This window comes from Lithobates pipiens, unplaced genomic scaffold (genome assembly GCF_037356315.1).
Source record: "Lithobates pipiens isolate NorthernLeopardFrog02 unplaced genomic scaffold, aLitPip1_a1.2 Scaffold_22, whole genome shotgun sequence".
Lineage (NCBI taxonomy): Eukaryota > Metazoa > Chordata > Amphibia > Anura > Ranidae > Lithobates > Lithobates pipiens.
Genome location: NW_027507784.1, coordinates 295026983 through 295047986, shown reverse-complemented (window position 1 = coordinate 295047986; position 21004 = coordinate 295026983). Strand labels below are relative to the sequence as shown.

The window sequence follows — 21004 nt, the reverse complement described above, 5'->3', positions numbered from 1 at the left end:
GCAGACAGTAGAGGGTAAGTGATGGAGTCAGTAGAGAGTAAGTGATGGAGTCAGGAGAGAGTAAGTGATGGAGTTAGGAGAGGGTAATTGATGGAGTCAGGAGAGGGTAATTGATGGAGTCAGGAGAGAGTAGGTGATGGAGTCAGTAGAAGGTAAGTGATGGAGTCAGTAGAGGGTAAGTGATGGAGTCAGGAGAGGGTAAGTGATGGAGTCAGGAGAGGGTAAGTGATGGAGTCAGGAGAGGGTAAGCTGACTGAGGTGGGAAAGAGATAGATTATGGAGGCAGTAAGGTGACAACAACAGGAAAGAATAAGATGATGGGGGAGGGTAAAGAACATGATAAAGTAAGGAGAGACTACTTCATTTTTAAAAAAAGACAGAAAAGAGCAAAAAAAAATGAAAAACAACAATGGGAAAAATCCTACAGAGGGAATCAAACTGACAGAGAAATTAAATGCTTAATCAAAATACATAAACGGGAACAAAAAAAAGAGAAAAAAAAACAGCAGATGAAAGAAAATTGATGAAAATGGGAAACGGGAAAGAAGCCGGGCTAGTCACTCCGTCCACCATCCTACTCTCTCCACCATCCTACTCTCCCCACCATCCTACTCTCCCCATCATCCTACTCTCCCCATCATCCTACTCTCTCCACCATCCTACTCTCCCCACCATCCTACTCTCTCCACCATCCTACTCTCCCCACCATCCTACTCTCTCCATCATCCTACTCTCTCCACCATCCTACTCTCCCCACCATCCTACTCTCTCCATCATCCTACTCTCTCCACCATCCTACTCTCTCCACCATCCTACTCTCTCCACCATCTTACTCTCCCCACCATCCTACTCTCTCCACCATCCTACTCTCTCCACCATCCTACTCTCTCCACCATCCTACTCTCCCCATCATCCTACTCTCCCCATCATCCTACTCTCTCCACCATCCTACTCTCCCCATCATCCTACTCTCCCCATCATCCTACTCTCCCCATCATCCTACTCTCTCCATCATCCTACTCTCTCCACCATCCTACTCTCTCCACCATCCTACTCTCCCCATCATCCTACTCTCCCCATCATCCTACTCTCCCCATCATCCTACTCTCTCCATCATCCTACTCTCCCCATCATCCTACTCTCTCCACCATCCTACTCTCCCCATCATCCTACTCTCCCCATCATCCTACTCTCTCCACCATCCTACTCTCCCCACCATCCTACTCTCCCCATCATCCTACTCTCCCCATCATCCTACTCTCTCCACCATCCTACTCTCCCCACCATCCTACTCTCTCCACCATCCTACTCTCCCCACCATCCTACTCTCTCCATCATCCTACTCTCTCCACCATCCTACTCTCCCCACCATCCTACTCTCTCCATCATCCTACTCTCTCCACCATCCTACTCTCTCCACCATCCTACTCTCTCCACCATCTTACTCTCCCCACCATCCTACTCTCTCCACCATCCTACTCTCTCCACCATCCTACTCTCTCCACCATCCTACTCTCCCCATCATCCTACTCTCCCCATCATCCTACTCTCTCCACCATCCTACTCTCCCCATCATCCTACTCTCCCCATCATCCTACTCTCCCCATCATCCTACTCTCTCCATCATCCTACTCTCTCCACCATCCTACTCTCTCCACCATCCTACTCTCCCCATCATCCTACTCTCCCCATCATCCTACTCTCCCCATCATCCTACTCTCTCCACCATCCTACTATCTCCACCATCCTACTCTCCCCATCATCCTACTCTCCCCATCATCCTACTCTCTCCTGCCTACTACCGTGTAGGGTGAAATAACGGAGTAATAAGTGCAAAGAAGGTACAACAGAATAATATAGAGGAACGTCGATATTCCATAAATAACAATCAGGATACAATGGAATAATTATTGATAATAATGCATTAGTCATATCGCTGCTCTGCACACAGACTTGCCGATCCTTAGAAGGACTCTGAGCGCAGAGCCGGCCAGGTGTATGACAGGTGGGCGGGGCCGTGTAGTCTGCACCTGCCGGGACTGTAAGCAGTGTATGTCTGTGTACCTGCGCTGGGCTCATCATCTGTACGGGGTGTATGTCAGTGTACCTGCGCTGGGCTCATCATCTGTACGGGGTGTATGTCAGTGTACCTGCGCTGGGCTCATCATCTGTACGGGGTGTATGTCAGTGTACCTGCGCTGGGCTCATCATCTGTACGGGGTGTATGTCAGTGTACCTGCGCTGGGCTCATCATCTGCCAGCTCTGTGCTGAGATCATAGCGCTGCCTGGGGCCACTTGCCCCCACCTTCTACCAAGGCAACACTCAGGTACTCCTACTATGTACGTTATTCTGTGGTATGTGTGTGCTGATTTGATTGAACATGATATCCTGATTCTTTTATACTTTTGTACATAATCATTTTATTATATGTGAGTACAGCCGGTGGAAGGGTTAGTTCTACTTACATGTCCTGCATTTATTCTTAGTATTGCAATGTTTTCTTCATTTGTATCTGGTTTGATTTAAAGCTGTATTAATCCCAATTGCAAACATTTATTATATTTCAGCTTACCTATTCATAGGTGTGATTGATGGCTGTATTCATTTCATTTTTAGACTTTCTTTCTACTTCATCTGGTGATTCAGCCAGTAAGTCTGTTAAGTCTGCCCCCTAGGGTTGCCACCTGTCCAGGATTCACCCGGACAGTTCGGGTTTGGAATAATGCGTCCGGATTTCAGCCTGCCTGATACCTGGACACATTATTCAGACTGAACTATGGCTTCCCAGCAGGGTTGCTGGCTGCAGTTGTCTAAGCTGAGAGTGTTTGTTATACTCTTTCACACACTGCCCAAAGCCAACCCCCCTCCCCCCATACAGACGGGAGAGGAGAGAGGAATCGATCTGCACCTCTTACTCCCGCCCCTCCCCCTCTGTGTCTACCCACACTCCAATCCCCAGGGATGTGCCTCAGAAAAGAAAAGTCCAGTATCCTCAGATACATCTGGATGAGAGGTGCTGACTGCTAAGGGGTGAGTGAGCTCACCATCCATCCCTGTCTGTGACTGAAGTCTCCCCCTTCTCTCTCCTGCCTCTGAGTGAGTACACTAAGGTAATTCAGGGTTCTCAGAGGACCCCTTACATCAGAGTTTCCCTTTACACCAGAGGCAACAGTGTTCCCCCTTACATCAGAATCCTCTCAGTGCATCAGAGTTCTCAGTGTTTCCCCTTAAATCAGGGGTCCCAGAGCATCCCTTATGTCAGAGTCCCCAGAGTTTTCCCTTACATCAGAGTCTACAGAGTTCCCTCTTACAGTGAAAGGAAACTCTGTGGACTCTGATGTAAAGGGGGACTCTTGTTATTACCTTCACATGATTAGAAATGTTAGCAAAATATATGTACTGTAGGTAAAATCCAGTGGTGGAAGTTATCTTCCCCTTAAAGAACAAGCTTTCTTCCAGATGCATCAGTTGAAACAAGCCATTTACCAGTGACTGGGGTGCTTAAAATGATTAGCTTTTATTTATTAACACAAAACCTTTATTACAAAAGTAAAAAAAAAAACAGAAAATACTGTAACTGATTACAAAGTATAAGCTGGCGCTTGGCTTCAATTTGTTATTGTATTTAAATCTGCTAGTAAATCTAACACATCCCTCCCCCTTTACTGACAATGCTGCTGTCCAAAGGTGCCCCCTGTGCTCCCTGATGGGTTTTACTTCCTTTTTATTTCCCTGCAAAGTAAAAGCATACTGTGCTAGTATGCATCTCATACTAGCACATTATGTGCCACTTACCTGCAAATGAAGCCCGCGCTGTCCCTTCAGCAGGCCGCATCCATCTTTGCCCATCTTTCTTCTGGGGCCGCGGACTTCAGGTCTGTGACTGACCAGACTCGCGTGATGTCACACCCATGCATGCATGCAGGAACCGACAGTTGCTGGTGAAGAAATGGCACGGAGGGCCGTTTCTTCACAGCGCATGTGCTGATGACATCAACAGCGCACTACAAGGTAGATATTGCCTAAACGGTGCATGTTTAGTAGATATTTAGTGTACCTATAGGTAAGCCTATAATAAGACTTACCTATAGGTACAACTTTTGCATTGGGGGTTTACAACCACTTTAATACTGCTTTAAAATATATCTAAATACAAGAACCAAAATGGAATCTACTGCAGCAAAGGAAAAGAAACACAGCGTCTCTAAGTGCAGTATTGGCAAACCATTTAATGATAAGTCAAAAGTGAAACTACTCACAAAGGGAGCATAAACCAAGCATGCTCCGAACGGGAAGCCACCTTCTTTCACCCTGGACCCGGAAGTGACATCATCCCCAATTGCTCTTGTGTTCCCTGCTGTTCTCATAGGCTGCGAGTGCTGGAATCCACATGCACGAGCTGTCAGCTGCACTTCAGAAGACGGACATTTGGGAGAAAACCACCCCCAAATTTTACTGGAGGATTACTATCATGCTTGGTTTATGCTCCTTTTGTGAGTAGTTTCACTTTTGACTTATCATTAAAGGGTTTGCCAATACTGCACTTAGAGGCGCTGTGTTTCTTTTCCTTTGTTGCATTGCAGAGGCTGCTTCTAGCTCTTCACACTGGCTGCCCTTAGTGCTGGTACATGGATTCCTCTCCCTCTTCATCTTAGAGACTGTTGCTATGGACTTTTCCCTCCTATTTTTTACTTTTCGCTATAATAAATATCCCTAAAAAATATGTAAAAAGACATTTTTTTCCTCAGTTTAGGCTGATATGTATTATTCTACATATTTTTTTGGTGGCGATCAGTTATCGTGACTGCGACATTATGGCAGACACATCAGACAATCTTGACACATTTTTGGGCCCATTTGCATTAATACAGCGATCAATGCTAAAAAATTGCATTGGTTACTGTAAAACTGTCACTGGCAGTGAAGAAGTTAACCAATTGGTGGCACTGTAGGGGTTAAGTGTGTCCTAGGGAGTGATTCTAACTGTGGGGGGGGATGGGCTGTGTGTGACACGTCACTGATCAGCGCTCCCGATTACAGGGAGCTGTGATCAGTGACAGTGTTACTAGGCAGAACAGGGAGATGCTTGTTTACATTAGCATCTCTCCGTTCTTCCTCACTGTGAGATGATTGCGGGTATACCCACGGACATCGAGTCTGCAGGACCCGCAATCACGGTTACAGAGCTCACGAAGCATGCACCCGCAAGCTGCCTCTTAAAGGGCAACATACGTTAATCGGCCCCCTTCTGCCATAGTATATCTGCGTGAGGCAGTTGGGAAGCTGTTAAGGGGGTGTGTCAGTGGGGTGTGTCCTATGCCTACATACATTTGCAAGTAGGTGTCCCTCATTTCCATCTCAAAATGTTGGGAGGTATGTGTTCTGTAGTCCTCAAAGCCCTTGTACACACGGTCGGAGAATCCGTCAGAATGTGTCCTATCGGATCGTGTTGTCGGATAATCCGACTGTGTGTGGTATGCATCGGACTGATTCCGTCGGAATATCCGTCGGACCCAATTTTCCAACTTGTTGGAAATATTTTCCGACCAACTGGTTCGATCGGACCTAATCCGATCATGTGTAGAGCATTTTGATCGGACCAAGTGCCACACATGCTCAGATCATCACGTTCTGAATGATCGGATTTTTTGACAACTTAGTCCGACCGTGTGTATGCCACAGTTTCGGACAAGATCTGACGGACAAAATCCGACGGACTTGGTTGGCAGAATGTCCGACCGTGTGTACAGGGGCTAAGATATATAAGAACAGTGCTAAATGAGTGCAACACTGGCAGAGCACAGGAAGTTGGGAGCTCTAATGCTGCGTACACATGATCGGAATTCCGGCCAGAAAAAGACCAATGAGAGCTTTTCATCGAAAAACACGACCGTGTGTATGCTCCATCGGAATTTAGCTGTCCCAATTTCCACCAGCCAAAAATTGATAGCATGTTCTCAATTTTTCAGACGGAAAAACTTTCTGTCGGAAATTCTGATCGTGTGTATGCAATTCCGACATGCCAAAAATCACGCATGCTCAGATTCAACTACGAGACGGAAGCTATTGGCTTCTGGCTATTGAACTTCCTATTTCTAGTCCCGTCGTAGGTGTTGTACGTCACCACGTTCTAAACGATCAGAATTTGGTGTGACCGCGTGTAGGCAAGACAGCTTGAACGGAATTCCGTCGGGAAAACCATCAGAGCTTTTTCCGTCGAGAATTTCCGATTGTGTGCGCAGCCTTAGGATTTCTGGAAGGATTAATCTTTTTTTTTTTTTTTTTTTTTTTTGTATATTTAACAGACCACAAGAGACCAAATAGGAGACATGCTTTGGTAGAGTTTACCCTTTAAGTCTAAATGCTCCCATACTGTTAAATCCTTCGGTTTTAGTTGATGTAATATTAAGAACTAAAACCCAAATTATTGGTCTGTGTCAGTAAATAGCTCATCAAGTAATCTGTCGTTTTTATGTTGTTACTTGATAGGGTGGAATTTTCCTTGGCAAATAACCAGAAACTTCTGTACTCCTAATAACTCCAAACTCATTAATGCTGAAACTGGTTTTACTATATCACTATTTATTTATTTATTTTTACTTAAGAACATTGTTCTCTCTGTGCATGTAGGCGTTTCCTCCGGGTATTCCGGTTTCCTCCCACACATGCTGGTAGGTTAATTAGCTTCTGTCTAAGTTCACCCTAATATGTCTATGTACAAATAAAAGCTAGGGACCTTAGATTGGAAGCTCCTTGGGACTGAAAAAAATATATGTATAGTGCTGAATAAATTGTAGGCACTATATAAATACCTGTAATAGAAAAAATAAATTGCAAGTCTTGGATGATATGTGATCATAAGCTCTGCAGACTGTGTTCCTAAGGGCTGTAGCAGTAGCCTCCATAATCATTGGTTATCTGCTTGGAGAATTAATATTCATACTACTTTGTGAATTAAAAGAGAACCACTCAACATAATATAATACAATGACTACATAACAGTATTTTGTGCAATCAGCAGGTCCTAGAGGGTTAAAGAGGAGTTCCACCCACAAGTGGAACTTTCTCTTATCTGATTCCTTCCCCTCCACATTTGGCACCTTTCGGGGGGTACCTGTTTTTTGCAGGTCCCCTATCCCCGCTTCCGGGAGACTGAGCCGCGGCCAAGTACGTCAGCAGCTCAGCCCCCCTCCACCTCCCTCTCCTTCTGCTGGGCCAGCGAGAGAATGCCCTGCACTTCGCCCATGCGCAATCGGGTCCCGGCCGTGAACCTGAAAGGCTACACTGTTGGGTTCCCTTACCAGCAATGATGGCGGCAGCACCTGGCCAGTCAGTGTAAACATTGGCTGCGGTGCTGACATCGCTGGGCTCCAGGACAGCTAAGTGTTCTAATGTTAAAAGTCAGCAGCTACAGTATGTGTAGCTGCTGACTCTTCATTTTTAAAGGGGTGGGCGGAACTCCTCTTTAATGTGTCCACCCCACACCCACTTCTCACATTCTAAAGCCTGGTGAGTTTTGGGTTGAACAAAAAAAACTGAGAGCCCGGTTGAAGCTGCTGTACTAATCATCCGGTGTTAGTACAGCAATTTGCCCCACTGAGCTGCTATTGTGTTCTGACAGGGGGACCCCCCCCCCCCCAGCTTTGATGCAGCTTCTAATTTCCATTATGAGAAACTCACAGTGTGCAGCAAAATAGCAGTAAGCCGTTTCGGTACAGGAAAGAAGTCTGTACAACTGTGTAAGAAGTGAGGTGAGGCTAGATGTCAGCTTTAAAAGAGTATGGCCAAAGATTTTTTATTATATTTCTCATTTGGGTCACAGGAGGGCACTTACTAGCTCTCCTGTCACCCAGAGCTAGCATATTGCGGGCCGATGCCCGCTATCAGCTGACGTCACAGAGCCACACCAGGCTCTGGATGGATCCCGACCATATTATCGGGATCCACCCAGCTGGCTGATTGTCAGCTGGCTCTGGCTATCAATACATGGTTGAGAGCCAATATCAGCTGCGCCCACCTCCCTCCCAGCCTGGCACCCCAGTGAGCGATAGAGGAGGAGAGCAGTCACCGCTCTCTGCTCCAAAAAGACAGAGAGCTAAGTGATCTGCGTTCATGTGATCACTCAGTTCTCAGTCTTAGGCCCCATTTCATTGTTTTGTAGCTTAAAGCCTGAAGCTACAAAATGCTGGTGGGGAAAATAAATAAATTATTCTTTATGGAGATGGTTCACATCTCCACTCCAAAACTCCTGAAGCTCAAACAAGTTCTGGAACTTTTTTTAGGCAGATTTGGGCGTTTTTCTGATTTTTACATCGGTGACCTTTTGACCTGCACAAAATTGCAGCAAAATCACGGCAAAAATGCAACAAAAATCGCAGCAAAATCGTAGTAAAATTTTGCCGCTTTCTGCCTGAAAACGATACGCTCAACTGCGAATGGGGCCTTAGAGTCGATATGCGACAGCTGCAGCATCACACCAATGCTGCAGCATAGAGCATTTGTTTTTATTTTATTTTTATTTTCCATGCTTCTCCTTTAAGGAATTGCCCTTAAAGAGGAACTTCACTCACAGGACATTCTCGTCCCCCGGCTCCTCTTCTCCATCACCATCTATGCATATCCCACATGTGCACAGATGAGAGATTTCCCCAGGTCTGGGTCCTTGTAGATACCTGTGCCATGTGTGGGCATGCGTGGGAATCCTTATGCACAATTTTTTTTAATCTAATGCCCTGTACACACGGTCGGACTTTCCGACAACGACATAATCCGTCTGATTTTTTCCAACGGATTTTGGCCCAAACTTGTCTTGCATACACACGGTCACACAAAGTTGTCGAAAATCCGATCGTTCAGAACAAGGTGACATAAAACACGTACAAGGGGACTATAAACAGGCCAGTAACCAATAGCTTTCGTCTCGTAATTTATTCTGAGCATGCGTGGCACTTTGTCTGTCGGAATTGTCTACACACTATCGGAATTTACACAATCGGATTTTGCTGTCGGAAAATTTTAGATCCAGCTCTCGAACTTTGTGTGTCGGAAATTCCAACGGAAAAAGTCAGATGGAGCCCACACACAATCGGATTTTCTGACAACACGATCCGATCGCACATTTTCCGTTGGAAAGTCCGACCGTGTGTACAGGGCATAAGAGGGAGGGGGAGGTGGTATTTTCAGGGATGAACATTCGCTTTAATTGTTAAACTGACTATTCCTGATCAGTGACCGGGTGCACTAAACAATGTGTAATTAGCATTGAACTTTACACTGACAGATTGCCTTTAAAGGGAAACAATAGACTATCCAAATAAAATAAATAGACTTTCTGAAAGGCCATGTGGTCTGTGCCCATGCATTAGGTCACAACTTCACAAGGAAATCTGGGACCAGTGCTTTAATGGAAAGAGTTTTCTTTATTACTCAAAATAATAGTTTTAGTTGGTAAAGCAGACATTGACGTTTAGATAAAGACCTACTTTATAAAAGATTAGTCTAATTATTTCAGTTATAGGTAAGTTAAAGTGTGTGCCCAGCCAAAACTTTTTTTTTCCGTTTTGGATAGATTGGGTAAGGATTAGAACAGTGGTCCTCAAACACTAGGTCACAGCATGCCCTTGGGTTGCAGCTTAATGCCTGCCAGGCCGTGGCTCACCTGTCTCACCCACCCACCAGTCATATTACTTCTGAGCATTGCGGCTCTTCCTGCAATTATCTAGACTCGACCTACAGGCTGTGGGCAGCTGTAGGTAATAGCCACATCATGACCAGGAATCCTGAACTAATTCCCTAACCTGTCACATGTAGCCAGGTGTTGCTGGCTGGCTAGAGGAGCAAGCTGTGCACTTTGTGCCTACTCTCCTTCTTCACCTCCCCCCGCTGCTGCACAGTTACAGAGCAGCTGTATTGTGATTGGTGAAAGGTGCAGGTGTGGGCTGTCTGTGACATCCACCACACTCAGCTCTCCCTCCTTGCAGCAGTGCTTGAGCCAATCAGTGGCAGCGAGGGAGCTTGCTATGGAGCCACAATGGACCATGGGACATGTAGTCCACAAGGAGTGCTGTACACCAGGAGAGGATACGGGAGACTTTTCCCAGGCTTTTGAGCTACAGAGAAGACAGAGCAGTATAGAAACTGGAGTGTGCCGACCCACTGTTGTGTTCTAAGCTCCTAGAGTTGTAGTGTGAGAAGAAGAAATGTCATCAGCACACGGATTCCTCGAAAGGGTCCAAAGCTTTATTCCATGGTCACATGATAAATATACAGCAAGGTTTCGGAGCCTACCACTGCTAAGAGTTCCAGTTATAACTTTCTATTCGTAAAGGTCAGGGGTACAATTCAAAAAGTAGCCAATGTGTTTTTGGGGTCTACATGCCCCCTTTATCAGGGAGTAGCCTAAGCACATAGAGAGCTGAGAGACTGAGCCACAAAGATTCGCTGTGTCTTGGGACCGGAGTAGTGTGCTTTGTTCATAGAGCCTGAGAATTGAGTCACAGAAAGGTCTTTTGTTGTGCTGCAACCAGGGCCGGAGAGACCTGTTGCCTTGTGAGCATCAACACTAGTGAGAAGAGAGCTGGATTGGATCTTTTGGGTACCAAGAGTGATGGGTGGAACCAACTGTGCTTATCCCCTTACTGTGCACAGTTAATGCCACTTGAGACTACCCTTACTTTGCAGCCCAATGGCCATCCACTGCATACAGTATAACGAGACCATAGTACATGGAGCACCATACAGACAGGCCCCAATGTTCGCCAGCTTAAAATCAGGTGCCTGGCACCTTGCAGCCACCCCCACATGTACCCTTCTCAGGAACGTGTACACACACCCACTCTTAGGAGTGCACTTGCTGGCTGTGCAGACAGCCGCAAATATCTGCAGCCGCTGGTGACCTGTCATTATAGTGAACAGGGCTGTCGGCGGCACCGTGCTGCTTGCTGTGGGGGCACTCGACAGGGGCGAGGGGCCAGGAGCAGCAAAGAGGGACCATAGAAGAATAAGATTGAGGCTGCTCTGTGCAAATCCACTGCACAGGGAAGGTAAGTATACCATGTTGGTTATTTTTTTTTTCTTTTTTAAACAAAACTTTACAATTACTTTAAAACTAGTACATAAGGGCCGAGTGTCAGGCGGCATTGGCTGGTTCAACAGAAACCAGTCGACAATCAGCCTGTGTGTATAGCAGCCTATCCAACAGAAGCTAGCCGGTTTCAGTCGAAGGTTCATGACCAGTGGCGGCCCATCCATAGAGGGCACATGGGCGCAGCCCCCCTTATCCATGGGTCCGACACCCTGATCTACATACAGGACGCAGGATGCATGTATTCCAATGGGGGGAGTGTTTTTGAAGCACATTATTAGAGCCAGAGGCTCTAATAGGCATCAAAAAAGGTGGGCTCAGGGCGCAGAGCACAGCGCTCCGAGTCCACCCAGTTGTGTAACGATAGAATTGCTATTTTCACACTAAATCTCCTCCCCACCAATCAGGAAGCGGGTCTGAGACCCGTTTCACGATTGGCCAAAACGCCAGGCAATCCTATTGGATGCCAAGGAGAAGGAGGAGGATAGAGGACATGCACGGCAGAAGCCATGGAGGAAAGGACATCAGAGCCACTTCTGCCAGCCACCTGCCACGCTGAGGACACCAGAGCTGCTGGTGCTGCCAGCCACCCGCCGCGCTGAGGACACCGGAGCCACTTCTCCCAGCCCGCTGCCAGTCATCCGAAAGCGCTGAGGACACTGGAACTGCTGCTGCCAGACCCCCACTGCACTGAGGACACCAGAACCACTGCTGCCAGCCACCCGCCGTGCTGAGGATACCAGAGCCACTGCTGCTAGTCACCCACCGTGCCGAGGACACCGGAACCGCTGCTGCCAGCCATTTGCCGCGCTGGGGACACAGGAGCTGCTGCTCCAAGCCCGCCACCAGCCACCCGCCTGAGGACCCCAGAGCCAGCCACCTGCTGCGCTTAGGACACCGGAGTCATTGCCCCCAATCCAGCGCCCACCACCTAGAGGTTGTTTGTCGCCCCCCCAAAGGAAAACCAACCAGCCGCCACTGGTCATGACCAAAAAAGGTCTGCCAACCGGCTTCCGGTCTGCGATCTCAGCCAATGGCTGAGAGCCCTGATCAGAGTGTTCTGGTGGAAGGCCATCCCTCTATCAGAACACAATAAATAGCACAGCAGGGGAGATTGCTGTGCTAAAATCAGATTGTTAGTACAGCGTCTCTGACCTGAGTTGGGTTGAATGAAAGAAAACTAGTAGTGTGTACGAGGCTTTACGATACAACATCTTGAACTTGCTTAATCCCTTCGTGAATGGTGCATTATTAAAGTGCACTATTCACCTTGTGTAGACACGGATATACATATTTTTGTGTTTACTATCTTTTGAAACATTCAAATGCCTTATTATGCCATGTAGATATGGCAGAAAACTTCATTTTAACTATAGAGGAACATTCTTTGGATTTTATCACACTTTTAGCCAGTGAAGTGGCCGTGTAAACATTGAAAGTGAATTGCTACATATGCAAAGATCCTATTGAGACACAAATTGATGTTCATTCATGGGCACTGTTAAAGGAATGTGAAGAGATGCTTAAATATATAGCCGTGGCCAAAAGTTTTGAGAATGACACAAATATAAATTTTCACAAAGTCTGCTGCTTCAGTGTTTTTAGATCTTTTTTTGTCAGATGTTACTATGGTAGACTGAAATAGAATTACAAGAATTTCATAAGTGTTAAAGGCTTTTATTGAAAATTATATAAATTTATGCAAAGAGTCAATATTTGCGGGGTTGACCCTTCTTTTTCAACACCTCTGTAATTTGCCCTGCCATGATGTCAATCAACTTCTGGGCCACATCCTGACTGATGGCAGCCTATTCTTGCATAATCAATGCTTGGAGTTTGTCAGAATTTGTGGGTTTTTTGCTCACTCTCCACTTGAGGATTGACCACAAGTTTTCAATGGAATTAAGGTCTTGGGAGTTTCTTAGCCATGGACCCAAAATGTCCAAGTTTTGTTCCCTAAGCGACTTCGTTATCACTTTTGCCTTATGGCACGGTGCTCCATCATGCTGGAACAGGCATTGTTCATCACCAAACTGTTCTTGGATGGTTGAGAGAAGTTGCTCTTGGAGGATGTTTTTGCACCATTCTTTATTCATGGCTGTGTTCTTAGGCAAAATTGTGAGTAAGCCCACTCCCTTGGCTAAGAAGAAACCCCACACATGAATGGTCTCAGGATGCCTTACTCTCGACATGACAGAGGACTGATGGTAGCGCTCACCTTTTCTTCTCTGGACAAGTTTTTTTTCCAGATGCCCCAAACAATTGGAAAGGGGATTTATCAGAGAAAATTACTTTACCCCAGTCCTCAGCAGTGCAATCTCTTTACCTTTTTGCAGAATAGCAGTCTGTCCCTGATGTTTTTCCTTGAGAGAAGTGGCTTCTTTGCTGCCCTTCTTGACACCAGACCATCCTACAAAAGTCTTTGCCTCACAGTGCATGCAGATGCACTCACACCTGCCTGCTGCCATTCCTGAGCAAGCTCTGCACTGGTGGTGCCCCGATCCCACAATCAACTGTAGGAGATGGTCCTGTCGCGTGCTGGACTTTCTTGGGCACCCTGAAGCCTTCTTCACAACAATTGAACCTCTCTCCTTGAAGTTCTTGATGATCTGATAAATGGTTGATATAAGTGAAATCTTTGTAGCAGCTAAATCCTTGCTTGTGAATCCCTTTTTGTGCAAAGAAATGATGACTGCGTGTGTTTCCCTGCAGGTAACCATGGTTAATAGAGGAACAATGATTTCAAGCACCACCCTCCTTTTAAAGTTCCCAGTCTCTTATTCTACCTCAATCAGCATTACAGAGTGATTGCCAGCCTTGTCCATGTCAACACTGACACCTGTGTTAACAAGAACATCGCTGACATGATGTCAGCTGGTCCTTTTGTGGCAGGGCTGAAATGCAGTGAAAAATGTTTTTTTGAGGGGGGGGGGGGGGGGGGTTAAGTTAATTTTCATGGCAAAAAGGGACTTTGCAATTAATTGCAATTCATCTGATCACTCTTCAGAACATTTTGGAGTATATGCAATTTGCCAAATTGTATATGCAAATTTGATTAGAAGCAAAATCCAGCAGGAGCTACAGAGAAAAAAAAGAGAAGAGAGGCGCCTCTAAGTGTAGCAATATGGTTACATTTAATGAAGGTACAACATTTGGTCAAAGATTAACCACTTGCTGACTGGCCCACGCCAATATACGTCGGCAGAATGGTACGGCTGGTCGAAACCCAGTACGCGTACATCTTCCCCTTTAAGAGCCACCAGGGGGCCCGCGCACGCACCTGCTGCAGGCTGGTGGGCACAATTGGCCACGCAGGATTGTGTGCACGAGAGCCAGCATGGGAATTTGTGTATCTAAACACCCAAATCCCAAGTTCTGTCAGGGGAGAGGGGACATATTGTTTGTTCCTACTAATCCGATCGCAAGTAGGAACAACGATATGTCCCCCCCACCAGTCAGTCCTATCCCCATACAGTTAGAACACATTTAGAGAACACACATTTAATCCCTTGATTGCCCCCTAGTGTTAACCCCTTCCCTACCAGTGACATTTACACAGTAATCAATGCATATTTATAGCACTGATCGCTGTATAGATGTCAGTGGTCCCAAAAATGTGTCAAAAGTGTCCGATCAGTCCGTCGCAATGTCCCAGTACCGCTCAAAATGACAGATCACGGGCATTACTAGAAAAAAAAAATGCCATGAAAATGCCATAAATCTTTCCCATAGTTTGTAGATGCTATAACTTTTGTGCAAACTAATCAATATACAGGCATACCCCACTTTTACGTAAACAGTGGGACTGGAGCATGTATGTAAAATGAAAATGTGCCTAACGTGAAACAATACCTTTTTTCACTTCTAGCGTGCAGTGGATTGTCAGGAGCTGTAGTGGGGGTGTCAGCCAGGAAACACTCATAGGAAGAAAATGTAAAATAGGCTAATTTGATTGATGCAAGGGGGGGCACTCCAATCCATCCCCCGGACATTGTGCTGTGCACAGAGGACCCTGGTGCTGTGGAGAGGCTGGGTGGCATTCTGTAGCTGACAAGGAATCTGGAAGGACCACTATGGTCCGCAGGACGGATGTGATGTCACCAGAGGAGGCCAGGATACACACAGGAAGAGCACATATGAACAGAGCAGGCTACACTTTCGGAGGCTTCAGATCCTTCTACTGCAGCTGCTAAATGTCTCTACGGTACTTGTGAGGCACTATACGTACACTCGCAGGCATGTCCGTACTCACCAGTGTATGTAAAGTCAGTGTCCATAAAGCGGGGTATGCCTGTACACATACTGCAATTTTTTTTTAACCAAAAATATGTAGAAGAATATATATTGTCCTAAACTGATGAAGAATTTAAAAAAAAAAAAAACATTTTTGGGGATATTTAGTATAGTAAAAAGTAGTATAGTAAAAAGTAAAAAATATTTTTTTTTTGCAAAATTGTCGCTCTTTTTTTTTTATAGCGCAAAAAATAAAAACCGCAGAGGTGATGAAATACCACCAAAAGAAAGCTCTATTTGTGGGAAAAAAGGATGCAAATTTAGTTTGGGTGCAGCATTGCATGACTGCGCAATTGTCAGTTAAAGCGAAGCATTGTCAAATTGTAAAAAGTGCTCTGGTCATGAAGGGGGTAAAATCTAATGGGGCTGAAGCAGTTAAAAGAGGCACAATTAAGTATGCAGGCATCTGGGGTAAATCTGTCCACATAGACCATCCTCCGCACTGCCGGCTCTCACCGCTGTCAATCTGCAATCATGACCGGGAAGACTACCCTGCAGTATCTGAAAGTGAGGCTTGAAACGCTCATGGAGAACTGTGTGGAAGGGACGACTTAGCTGGTGGTGCAGAGGACGGTCTATATTGACAGCTTTACCCCGGATGCCTGCATAAATAGATGTGCCAGTTTTAATCATCAACCATGTGAGTTGCTAAATGTTGTACCTTCATTAAATGTAACCATATCGCTACACTAATGCCCTGTACACACGGTCGGACATTCCGACAACAAAATCCATCAGATTTTTTCAGATGGATTTTGTGCCAAACTTGTCCTGCATACACGCGGTCGGACAAAGTTGTCGGAAAATCCGATCGTTCTTAATGAGGTGACGTACAACACGTACATTGGGACTATAAACGGGCCAGTAGCCAATAGCTGTGGTCTCTTAATTTATTCTGAGCATGCGTATCACTTTGTCCGTCGGAAATTGTCTACGCACGATCGGAATTTAAACAATCGGATTTTGTTGTTGGAAAATTTTAGATCCAGCTCTCACACTTTGTGTGTCGGAAATTCCGACTGAAAAAGTCTGATGGAGCCCACACACGATCGGATATTTCGACAATACGATCCGATCCCACATTTTTCGTCAGAAAGTCCGACCGTGTGTACAGGGCATTAGAAGTGCCTCTCTTCTCTTTTATACTCAGTTGTGACGCTACTTGTATATCAAGACATCGCTCGTTTATCAAATTTATGAAAAAATGTTGCTTGTTTTGCAAAATGCTCTCAAAACAAGGTTTTACTGTAACTTGCCCCTCACAGGTCCTATAGTGATTAAATGTTTTAGTATGTTTACTACTGACTATAAGCCAGTATATCCTGTTAATAACTATTATAATCATGATATATACACTAATTAAAACGCGAGTTCCACCAATTTTTTTTTGAAGTCCGCAGCTACAAATACTGCAGCTGCTGACTTTTAAAATATGGACACTTACCTGTCCAGGGCGCCCACGATGTCGGCACCCGAAGCCGATCTGTCCCTCGGCTTCTGGGTGGAGGCGCCGGCATGTTCGGTAAGGGAATCAGGAAGTGAAGCCTTCACAGACTGGTTCTCTACTGTGCATGCGCGAGTCACGCTGCATGATCCCACTGGTCCCTGCTGTATTCTGGGACCTGTGTGTCTCCCAGAAGACGGCGGGGGGAGATGGAGGAGGCGCCAGGTATGGCATAGATATCCGCTGGTACTGCAGCTATCTATGCCTGGAAGTGTAAGCAAATGCCTGGATTAATCAGGTATCTGCTCCCCACTGAAAAGTGCCAAATGTGACACCGGAGGGGAGGAAGATTCCGAAAAGCGGAAGTTCCATTTTTGGGCGGAAGCTGTAAGCTGATCACCCAGCAGATATTAAGGAATAATACAGCTATGTGTTAATTAAAATTGTATTGTATTGAATTGTATGCATTTAGATGCTGCTAACGTGTTTTAGATTTGGTACAAGTCTTGTGTAATCTTCATAGCAGCGCTTGGACCAGGTAAGGTAATGGCAGCACTAGGGGCCAATAAGCTGTGCTGCAGTGCATATGAGCATGTAAAGAACACTATGACAGAAGGAAAGGGGGCAGTCACAGAGCTGCAGTAAAGAAAGGTCAGGTCTTCTCATGCCCCGTACACACAAGCGGAATTTCCGACAGAAAAAGTCAGATGGGAGCTTTTCATCATATATTCCGATCATGTGTATGCCCCATCAGACTTTTTACGTCGAAAATTCTGAAGAACCTAGAAAGAAAACATGTTCTATATTTTTCCAACAGAACCAATTCCTATGGGGAAAACCGATCGTCTGTATGGTGTTCCAATGGACCAAAAACGACGCATGCTCTGAAGCAAGTACAAGACTGAAGCTATTGGCTACTGGCTAAGTGGCTATTAAACTACCTTTTTCTAGTCCCGTCATACGTGTTGTACGTCACCGCGTTCATGGCGGACTTTGGTGTGACCGTGTGTACGCAAGACAGCTTGAGTGGAATTCCGCCGGAACTCCGTCGGAAAAACCTTGAGGCCGCGTACACACGCGGGGACTGTTCGCCCAACTTTGTCCGTCAAACAGTTTCAGCAAACAGTCCGCTCAAAATTAGCATGGACGGACATGGCCACACACGACGAACGAACAGTTTGCTGAAACCGTGCGCGATGACGTGAACGGCACGTACGACGGGACGAAAAATACGACGTCCTATACACTGCATTATAACTTTCGGCGTGTAAATCCTTTCTGAGCATGCGCGGAACTTAGTTTGACGAACAAGCCTACACACGAGGGGACTGTTCGCTGAAACAAAGTTTCAGCGGACAGTTTTTCGGAATTTCCGAAAAACCTTGTTCAGCGGACTGTTCGCTGAAACTGTCCGCTGAAAGCCCACACACGGGCGGACTGTCCGCCGAAACACTGTTCAGCGGACAAAGTTGGGCGAACAGTCCCCGCGTGTGTACGCGGCCTCAGAGTTTATTCCGATGGGAAAACCGGTCATGTGTACAGGGCATTACTGGCTCTCCTGGGCCTACCTGTTAGGTTGTGTTTATCCAGTGCCGATCCTGACCTCCCTGGGGCCCTAAGCAAAATTTTGCTAAGGGGCCTTCTACCTGACCCATGATCCCATGAGCTATGTAAACCATTTGCCATTGCCACACAGTCACACCTGACACTTCAGTGCTCCCAATACAATCCTCCCTCCTTTAACCCTTTCATGACTGATGTGGCGTACACACGATTGGAATTCCGGCCAGAAAAAGACCGATGAGAGATTTTCATCGTAAAATGCGACCGTGTGTATGCTCCATCGGAATTTAGCTGTCCAAATTTCCGCCAGCCAAAAATTTATAGCATGTTCTCAATTTTCCCAACAGAATAACTTTCCATCGGTAATTCCGATCGTGTGTATGCAATTCTGACACGCCAAAAATCACGCATGCTCAGATTCAATTACGAGACGGAAGCTATTGGCTACTGGCTATTGAATTTCCTTTTTCTAGTCACGTCGTACGTGTTGTACATCACCGCGTTATAAATGATCGGAATTTGATGTGACTGTGTGTAGGCAAGACAGCTTGAGCCGAATTCCGTCGGGAAAACCATCAGAGCTTTTTCCAACGAGAATTCCGATCGTGGCCATAGTCTATTTCTGACATTTGGTGCAAGTTAAAACAAGTTAAAATCCATATTTTTTGCTAGAAAATTACATAGAACGCCCGGACATTTTATATATATTTTTTAGCAAAGAATCTAGAGAATAAAATGGCGATTATTGCAATATTTGATGTCACACGGTATTTGTGCAGCAGTGTTTTAAACGCAACTTTTTAGGAAAAGGGACGCTTTCAAGAATCTTAAAACAACGTAACAGTAAAGTTAGCCCAATTTTTTTTTTTATTTTAATGTGAAAGATGTTGTTACGCTGAGTAAATAGATACCAAACATGTCACACTTTATAATTGCATGCACTCGTGGAATGACGACAAACTATGGTACCTAAAAATCTCCATATGCGATGCTTTCAATTTTTTGTACGGTTACCAGGTTAGAGCTACAGAGGAGGTCTAGTGCTAGAATTATTGCTCTCGCTCTGACAATTGTGGCGATACTTCACATGTGTGATTTGAAAACCATTTACATATGCGGGCGCAACTTCTGTATGAGTTTTCTTTGCTGTGTGAGCTCAAGGGGACGGGGGCACTTAAAAAAAAAAAATCTTATTTATTTAATTTATTTTTATATAATTAAATTGTGTTTAAAAAAAAAGAAATTTGATCCCTTTTATCGCTGTCACAAGGGATGTAAACATCTCTTGTGACAGTAATAGGTAGTGACAAGTACTCTTTATGGAGGGATCGGGGGTCTAAAAGACCCCCGATCCCTCCTTTGCACTTCAAAGTATTCAGATCGCCATTTTCGGAGATTCTGAATACTGTATATTTTTTTTCAAACTGGCGCCATTGGCAGCTGAGTAAACAGGAAGTGACGTTGTGATGTCGCTTCCATGTTTACAATCAGGAGACTGGCATGAAGTCAGAAACGGGGTTCATGTATGACTGCTGTTTACTTGTTGACATATTATTGCACAGCAATTACATGGTGTCTGGGTCAATAACAGCAGTGCGCAAGAGGGGGGACATAAAGCTACATTGCGGTGCCCACTCAGGGTGTCGGCCAGCAGTAAAATTACTCTTGGCATTTGCCTGTGATGAAACTGTCAATAAACAGTGAAGATCACAGGCAAAATGCACAGAGCCAATTACAGTGGCCCTGCACCTTCTGAACCAATCACAGTGATCACAAGTGTAAACAAAAAACGTCAACACAGCCCATCCCTTCCACCAATTGCTTCTGTAAGTAACATTGCTTCTACTAACTACCAACAGAAGGGGGCACATTAACCACAATGGGGCACACTGAGCAGCAAGAGGATACACTATTGACCACCAACAGTTATGGGGCACTCACCATCAATTACCAACATTTAAGGGGCCACACGCCATTGACCACCAACATTTAAAGCGTCACTCACTACTGACCACCCCCACAAAGGGGGGGGGGGCTCTCCTGACCCCTGAAATCTGCACATTGCTCTGTCCTGATCTCTGCACTCTGACTTGCATTGCATATTTTATGTCCAAAACTAAACAATTTTGGGGGTGATTGTACTTTACTGGCATTTTAAAGCCTCTAGAAATATAATAGGCAGTTAGAACATCAATTTTTTTTTTTAAATGTAGTTCGGGGCCACTCTGTGCAAAACAAGCTGCACAGTGGAGGTAAGTATGATATGTTTGTTATTTATTTTTTTACCTTTACAATCACTTTAATTAAACAAACTGGAGTTAAAGGTGATTGGATACCATGCACAGCTGCAGCTGTACCAGATTTTGCACTGTAAAGTTTTAGTAAGTCAACCCTTATCTGTCTAAAAAAAATGTAGCACTGACCCCCGAAGGAGCTGCTGGTTGGGCTTACCGTTACCTCACCTGCTTGCCTCCCTGTCTTGGGGATCCTGTTGTAAATGGCGCAAAGAATGTTGAAACTGACACTGAATCCTCTTTTGGGTTATTTATTTTAGAAAAAATACAAAGTCTCTTAATGGAAGGTAGATGGTTAGGGGTGAGTTCAGGCACAGTTTCACAA

General features: G+C 45.4%; 1 protein-coding gene across 5 annotated transcripts in view; it reads left to right on the top strand.

The window, feature by feature from the left end:
• The first annotated feature begins 2027 nt into the window (after window positions 1-2027).
• Window positions 2028-21004, top strand: part of SCNN1B (sodium channel epithelial 1 subunit beta) — a 152824-nt gene continuing 133847 nt past the window's right edge. Inside the window, exon 1 of one of the 5 annotated variants that reach the window (XM_077449166.1) lies at window positions 2028-2328. The gene's annotated coding sequence lies outside the window, so the exon portion shown is untranslated. Of the gene's footprint in view, window positions 2342-3078; window positions 3113-4290; window positions 4496-21004 lie in introns of those variants that run through there. The other 4 variants (XM_077449167.1, XM_077449169.1, XM_077449168.1 and 1 more) reach the window with 4 other exon arrangements.